Source organism: Mauremys reevesii, linkage group 17 (assembly GCF_016161935.1).
Source record: "Mauremys reevesii isolate NIE-2019 linkage group 17, ASM1616193v1, whole genome shotgun sequence".
Lineage (NCBI taxonomy): Eukaryota > Metazoa > Chordata > Testudines > Geoemydidae > Mauremys > Mauremys reevesii.
The window spans coordinates 9,321,300-9,328,820 of NC_052639.1; the positions used below are offsets into that span (position 1 = coordinate 9,321,300).

Sequence of the window (7,521 nt, forward strand, 5' to 3'; positions counted from 1 at the left end):
TTCGGCGTTAAATCGGTTTTACGCTCCTAAAACCGATTTAAACGCCTAGTGTAGACCAGGCCTTTGTGACAGGGACAAAACACTCAAATCCCGCCTGGTGCGGGGAGCCAGGTTTGCTCTTCAAATTCTGTCACTGGTACATTTCCAGGCCTGGGAATGTCCCACAACAGCATTGAATGGGAAGCTGCCTGCAGAACAGTGACACTGCACAGAGCTCCTGTGGAGGAGGGGTGGGAATTAGTAACATTTTGAGGATCGTTTGGGAAATGAGCCTTTGCTGACAAGGTTTGTCTCTGTTCATATTTCACCTTCAGGTGTTATGTTGAGGGATCTTTAGTATATTTTTGTGAGGTTAATAACTATCTCCTCAACTTTATTTACTCAACTTAAAAATTGGTCACTTGATGTTTGCATCTCCCTGTGAAAATACAACTGACACGTGTGGCTTTCTACAGGGGGTCATGATGTTAAAGTTAAGGAATTCAGTCTCTGTACTTCTGGGGGGAGTGTTGCTTTTTTACAGCTGCCTCAGGGCCAGGCACACTGGGCTGTTAGCTGCACCCACTGTCCTTGCCAGGGGCCCCTGCTGAACCCTGGGCGGCTGCACTGCAGTGCTGGGGTGACTCTGCAGGTGGAGAAGCTGCTGTGGAGCAATGTAGAGCAGGTGCAGGAAGGAGACGGGGGTCACTATTCACATTCTGAACTGCACAGTTTTCCAAATTTGGGACTAGATTCATAGATTCATAGACTTAAGGTCAGAAGGGACCATTATGATCATCTAGTCTGACCTCCTGCACAATACAGGCCACAGAATCTCACTCACCCACTCCTGTAACAAACCCCTAACCTATGTCTGAGTTATTGAAGTCCTCAAATTGTGGCTTAAAGCCCTCAAGGTGCAGGGAATCCTCCAGCAAGTGACCCGAGCCCCACGCTGCAGAGGAAGGCGAATGTCCGAGAACAATTCTAAGGGGAAGGTGAATGCAGAGCAATGACACTGGAGATGCCCAGACCTCCAATAGGGGCAATGTGGAAATTAATAATGGGAAGATCATTTGTGAAATTAGTCGTCACTGACAAGATTTGTCTCTGTTCCTATTTCACGCTATGGTGTTAGTTAGAGGAATCAGTACAGATTTTTACTATATCAATTAAACACTTAATTTTATTTCATCAAGCCAAAAACTTAGTATCACTTATTTTTTCTCTGTCCTAGCAAGAATGAATTGAATTTTGTGACTTTCTGGAAAGTGCAGTGAGATTAAATGTGGGAAATTCAGTCTCTGTGTTTGTGAGCTGATGTTTTCCTCTCACAGGTCAGTGCCTGCATTGAAATACCAAGAGGGATCTAAGGGCTGGTGTACGCTGGGCACTGAACTGGCAGAGCGACGTCTCCCAGGGTGTGACCCCCCCCCCAAACCCATATAGTTAAGGTGACCTAAGCCCGCGTTAGATAGTGCTAAAGAAAAGGAAGAATTGTTCTGTCCATGCAGCTATTACAGGGATGGGAAAATCCCTCCACTCACTGTCTACTCCAAAGTGCTATAGCAGTGCCACAGCAGCATTTTAAGTGTAGACAGAGTGAAAGTAGATTTATCTCCAGTTTGCACTATGGATGCTCAGGCACTAAGACTGCAATAATAACAACAACAACAGTGCAGCGCTTGCGTAGTTGGCAGGATTCAAACCTGCGCAGAGAGACCCCAATGGATTTCTAGTCCATCGCCTTAACCACTCAGCCACAACTACTTGACATGTGTCTATTTCACTGCATGATGATTTTGTTCTCACTGAATTGTCACTTCAAATTGTTTGCTCAGACCAGCTTCCCCAGCACACTCACGGCTGCACATCAGTGTAAGTGTGTCCTTGGCTGAACAGCGAGAATTCCTGCCCATTTCCTTTCCGGCTGGAGCAGCATGAGAGTGTGTTTGTGTTAATGACATTGCTGAAGATTGTTATTCATTCCCCACTCTGACAATTCAGACAGTCCCTTTCCTAGTCAAATCTCCAGCACATCGTTCCAATAGCAGGGGTCAGGATTTCTCTGGGGCACTGAAATTTTTCAGAGGGCTGGCGCGTGAACTCAGCCTTGCATTCTGTCCCTGATGTTTCATGGACTAACAACAGCAGCAGAAAGAAAAAGCGGAGCCAATATCTCCCTGGCAGGAATGCAGGTGCCATGACCCCTCTGTCTGACCATCGCCATTGCAGGAGAAAAAGGTTCAGTGGCATCGAATGCCCTGGCTCAGACCAGAGACACAGGGAGGTTTTGCTGTTCATGGATCTGTGCAAAGGAAATTTTGTCTCTGTGTGAAACTGAGGTCAGAAATGAAACGTCCACATGGTGGCCCAATGCTCTATGGAATGTGGGTGAAGGACTCGGGCTGAGAAATGATTTAACAGGGGTTTGTATTTATTGCCCTGATTAAAATCTATGGCTAAAAGGCAGCCACTGTTTTTAGTACTTGTACCTGTGTAGGGACACCCCAGTGGGTGTCAAGTCCATTGTCTTCACCAGGGGCAGTCGATTATTTTAGCAAAGTACAAATTTCTTGGTCAAGGCCTAGGCTCCAGAGAAAACAATACACTGCTGATAAGAAGTAGTACATCAAAAGATTTTGCAGGCACCGTGGGCATAACTATGATGTGTCGTGTTTCACTCTTTATACCTGGCACCACCTTCTTTCCCTTTAGCCTTGTAGTTGACCGAGGGCAAAGCTAAACATCTCCTCAGATACCAGGGAGTGTTTATGTCCATTCCTGCGAGCTACACAGGGGTTTGATGTTGCTGCTTTCAAGTCTCTGGCTCTGCCGGGATAGGGAACAATTCAGGCTGTCACTGAACTGAAGGAGGAAGATCAGTTTTTGACAGGGAGAGGGACACCTCCTCTTAAAGGTGTTTGTCTGGCTGGCAGTCCTGGTTCCCAGGTCTCGCCCGTGGGGCTCCAGCAGTTTTGGGACCGGGTCACTCCCTTGGCCCCACCTGCTGCCCCCAGGCGCTTCCCCCCAGGGGCCCCGTCAGTGCAGCGGAGCTGAGCAGCGTCTGCCTGCTCGCTCCAGTGGCTGCCGGCCCCTCCCAGAGTCTGCACGCCCTCCTTCCCCACCCCTCAGCCCCAAACTCCCTCCCAGAGCCTGCACCCCACCCCTCCTCCTGTTCCCCCCGCCCCTGCCCCAGCCCAGAGCCTGCACCCAGCACCCAAACTCCCAGAGCCAGAACAAGGAATTTTTGTGCCCGAGGCAAGGGCCGGCTCCAGGCTCTTTGGCGGCAGGTCCCTGAGTCCCTGTTGGAGGGAAGGACCTGCCGCCCAATTGCTGCTGAAGAAGCAGCAGCGGTAGAGCTGCTGCCGAAGTGCCGCTGATCGGGGCAGAGCTGCGCCCCTCCACTTTGCGCACCCGAGGCAAGTGCCTCACTCGCCTCGGCCATGTTACGGCGCTGCAAACTCCCTCCCCTCCCCCACCCAAACTCCCTCCCAGAGACCAGCCTCTCACCCCTTCTGCACCCAAACTCCCCCCAGAGCCTGCACCCCTCCTGCACCCCAATCCCCAGCAGGGGGGCAGGGGTTTGAAATGAATTTAAACACTCAGCATTTTCCTGTGCAAATCAATAAAGACCTAGCAGAGCTGTCCAGCAGCTGAAATCAGTTCCAGTCCTCGGCGTCTCTAAGAGGGACACTCGGTAGCTGAGGCATGTGGGACACCTCTGTGGTGAGGACAGGTGAAAAAATGCTGGATTCAATGAAAGCTGAGCCCATAGGAGGGGAAGGTGAACGGCGGCACCACACAGGGTCATAACACTCAGACACGGGGCTTCACTGTCACTGCCCCTGTGTTTTCCATTATTTATTTTCCCCTCCCCCACACACTGTCACACACAACACCGTCTCCCCTTGAGCCCAATCCAACCCTCCCCCTCTCCCCCACACACGCCATGGGACACAGCCTCTCGGTGAGTTACTCAGATGGGGGCTTGTCTCTGCATCTCCCCAACAGGGGAGCAGAGAGCCGAAAGGGCCACAGGAGACCAATGGAGCTAGGCAGGGATAGAAAAGACTTCCCCTCCCTTCTCTTCTCTTCTCTTCTCAAGAGTCCCGTTAATCTCACCCATGGGACGTTCCAGCACTGGGTGGGCTCAAAGCACCAACCTTCCCCTCAGCAACGGAAGGGGGGAACCAGCTCTATCACATGGAAGGAGGCTCCCCACCTCTGCTGCTGCCATCCTGCGGCCTTTAATATGGATTTGTTTTAGCTAATGCAACCCCCCCTCAACCCCTAATCCATCCATGAATCAAGGAGAAAAGACACTCACTCAGGTACCAGAGGTGCAATGGGTTAGTGCCCAGTACTTACAGAGCAGTACTGAGTGGAGTCATGCTGAGGTTGTGAGTTCAAACCTCACCTACAGCGCTAGTTTCCTTTAAGCAAATGGCTTCTGCCAATCATTCTGTCCTGCAGAAAATACAATTGCAGCTCAGAAGACACCGGGGTCCCCTTGCTTTACAGAGAGCAGGGCAGAGCAGAGTCCACAGATCTACCAGGCTCTGCTCTCCACCAGCCGCCTGTGTCAGGAGGGGTCGAGCAGAGCCCAGAGCACTGCCCCCGACTCCCCCTCAGTCTTTGCTCCCCAAACCACCTGTGTGCTCACCCTCTTCGCTGTGAGACTCAAACCCTGCCTGGCTTTCTCTATGTTGGGGGGGGTTTCATCTGCCGTGTTGATGTGCATGTGGGTCCTGTGCGATTTTGGTGGATGCCTGGCATAGTTTTGTGTGCGTGGGTGTGTGTATGATTTTTGCATGCAGATTGTTTTTTGCTTAGTATTCTTTTGGTATGTGGGTTTTGTGTTTCCTGTTGTGGGCTTTTGCTGTATTTTTGGTGTGGATTTGTTCTTTCTATGTTTTGTGTGGCTTTCCCTTATGGGTATATGCCTCTGTGTGCTGTGTGGGTTCGGTTTTTGTTTATGTCTGTGTGGGCCTGTGCAGTCTGTGATTTTCTCATTCTCTCTGTGTGTGTTTGTCTCTCTGTTTGTATCTTCATGTGTAAATTCACTGGAACTTTTCAAAATCTGCACAACTTTGCCAATTTTCACCAGGGATTTTTCTCCATTAACAAATTCTCACTTGTTCCCTACCAGTTGATGACCATTGCCCCAGGGGCCTGTCAGTCTCTGGGTCCTGATTTCCCATTGACCCTTCCCCCTTCTATTGGGATTGGGAACTAGCCAACCAAAAAAAACCCACTCAGTTTTAGTAAAGGGCCAACAGTCCCTTACACAAGCCAGTCTTGTGAGTGTCACCAATGTCCACAGATGGCAGCACAAGCTGCTCCCATGGTGTAATACACAGGACTCTGAATCCTGTAATCTGAGTTCAAATGTCAGTAGGACCTTGTGTTAGTGGGTGGTAAAGATCTGATGCTCAAAGTGCTTTCCTAGCTCCACCTATATAAGAGTGAATCATTTCCCTCCTGCTGGGTGACTCCTTCCCCACTGGAGCCAGGTCTTTGGTTGGGGTCCAGAAGTGGCTGTGGCTGTCTGGTGGGTGGGATTCTCACTGCTTCACCTGATGCCCCCAAGTTTGGTGCTTGTGACCACACCTTTCCTCTTGCCCACATGGCACTTGAAGAAAGCAGTGCCAGGGCCAGGCTTGATAGGGAGGCAGAGTCCCAGGCTGGATCCCAGCACCTCTCCTCCTCTGGGCACCTGGAGCAGAGGCGGCTGGTGCTGACTGCTCCAAGGGAAGGCTTAAAAGCCACAGAGCAACTGAGGGCGGGGCTAGATGAGGGCAGGCCCATGCCTATGTGTGGCCAGCAGACAGGCAACAAGACTCCCGGCCAGCCTGCTCCCTGCTCCCTGCCATGCCAAACCCCCACTGAAGGCCACCCGCAGACCACCATGCGGGGCGGCTGCTGATGCTCTGTGGCCAACAACAGAAGACAGTAGGAAAGCAGGGCCAGCCCCCATGGGGGAGCCTCTGACTGTTCCCACTCATGGTCCTCACTTTTGCAGTGGGGCAGGAGATTTTTACCCCAAGAGGCTTTTCCCCAGCTGGTGAGAAGCAGAGAAACACCCAGGCTCCCAAGGTGCTATGTAGCAACCCCCCTCCAGCACAGGGACAGGCGCACACTTGGAAGAGGGAAACTCCTCCACACGCTAGCCCGGGCAGCCGCCCATTTTCTTTGGCAAGTCAGGAATGGCAAAGGCGAGACTGGAAGCACCTGGGGCTCATGCCCCAGCCTTTGTGACACCCAACCCCCAACTCCTTCCCGGGGCTCTAGCTGAAGCCAGAGCATTGGCCTGAGCGGCCAAGAAGAGGTTCCAGCCCTGAAGGGAGCAGGACTTTCAGCACAATGGTAAAACTGCAGCAATACAACCGTAAAGTGACTTGAACTTTCAATCACTTGAGCCAAAGTCAGATATCTTAGTCATTAGACCACGTAGACACAGGAGCAAAGCTACTTCACACACTTTTTTGGAAAAGGTGGACACTGTGTTTCTTGGGTCATCTACTGAGGGGGGGAGGGAGACTCTCTGGGCACAAGAAGTCGAGTTCCCAGCAAGACGTGAGATGTAATTCTATGGAGCCAGGTGAAGGACTTTGGTAGGGAGGCTCAGGCATGGGGAATTGGGGTGCAGCAGATGGACTTGCTGTCTAGGTGCTTAGATTTAGTCTCCCTGAGGAGGAGGAGGAATCCTGCTGACAGGCAGTGGCTGAACAGAAAGAGGAGGGGTTCCTGGGACTTTTTTTGCCTCTCTTTTGCCTGCCTGCTCACTCTTGTGCTGAACGGTGAAAATGTTTCTCAACAAGCCCAGGTCGCTCAGTTGGTAGAGCATCAGGATCTTAATCTGAGGGTCCAGGGTTCAAGCCCCTGTCTGGGCACTCAGCTCTTAAGTAGCCTTGTGTGCCTGGACCCAAATTCTGTTCACAGCCACAGCTGGATTCCCAGAAGCTGTGGCCATTTCCTGGAAAGGTTCCTTTCCTTAGCAATCAGGAGAGAGGCCACATCCACAGGAGCAGGCCTAGAACACGCAGTCTCTGGCTGGCAGGAAGCGCTGTGGGGCCAGGTGCTGAGAAAGCCCAGAGATGGGGGGAAGGGAGAGAGAGAAGCAATGAGGACAGACTGTAAGTGTAAGGAGAGTCTGTTCTGGCTATTGTTGGGAACTTCCCTGGATTTTACAAGACCCCAGTGGAATTGGCTGGCGGAAGGATCTGAGTCCCCACCCCCTTACCCAGAGGCTGCCTGACCCCAAGGAGGCTCTTTCTACTCTGGTGCGTGGTAGAGTCCTCGTAACCCCAACAAGGCTGGGCCCAGGAATCCTGGGGGGCTTGACCCCCCCAATCTTGTCATGATCACTTGAACAGGGCTACAGTGTCTCCACTCTGGGCACTTCCCTGACCCACTCCTCTCTGAATGTGCTTCAAGCGAACACCATTTATTACCCAGCAATCAATGTAAAATATAAGGAAAGATGGGAAAGGAAAACACGTCACCCTGTTCTGTGGTGCAGGGAGATCACAACCAGCA

General features: G+C 51.7%; 2 non-coding genes across 2 annotated transcripts; one reads left to right on the forward strand and one right to left on the reverse strand.

Moving 5' to 3' along the window:
- Positions 1 to 1,667: 1,667 nt before the first annotated feature.
- TRNAS-AGA lies at positions 1,668 to 1,749 on the reverse strand. Its single transcript has one exon. It is a non-coding gene; the product is annotated as a tRNA-Ser (tRNA).
- Positions 1,750 to 6,802: 5,053 nt separating this feature from the next.
- Positions 6,803 to 6,875, forward strand: TRNAK-CUU. The gene has a single exon. It is a non-coding gene; the product is annotated as a tRNA-Lys (tRNA).
- Positions 6,876 to 7,521: the final 646 nt, after the last annotated feature.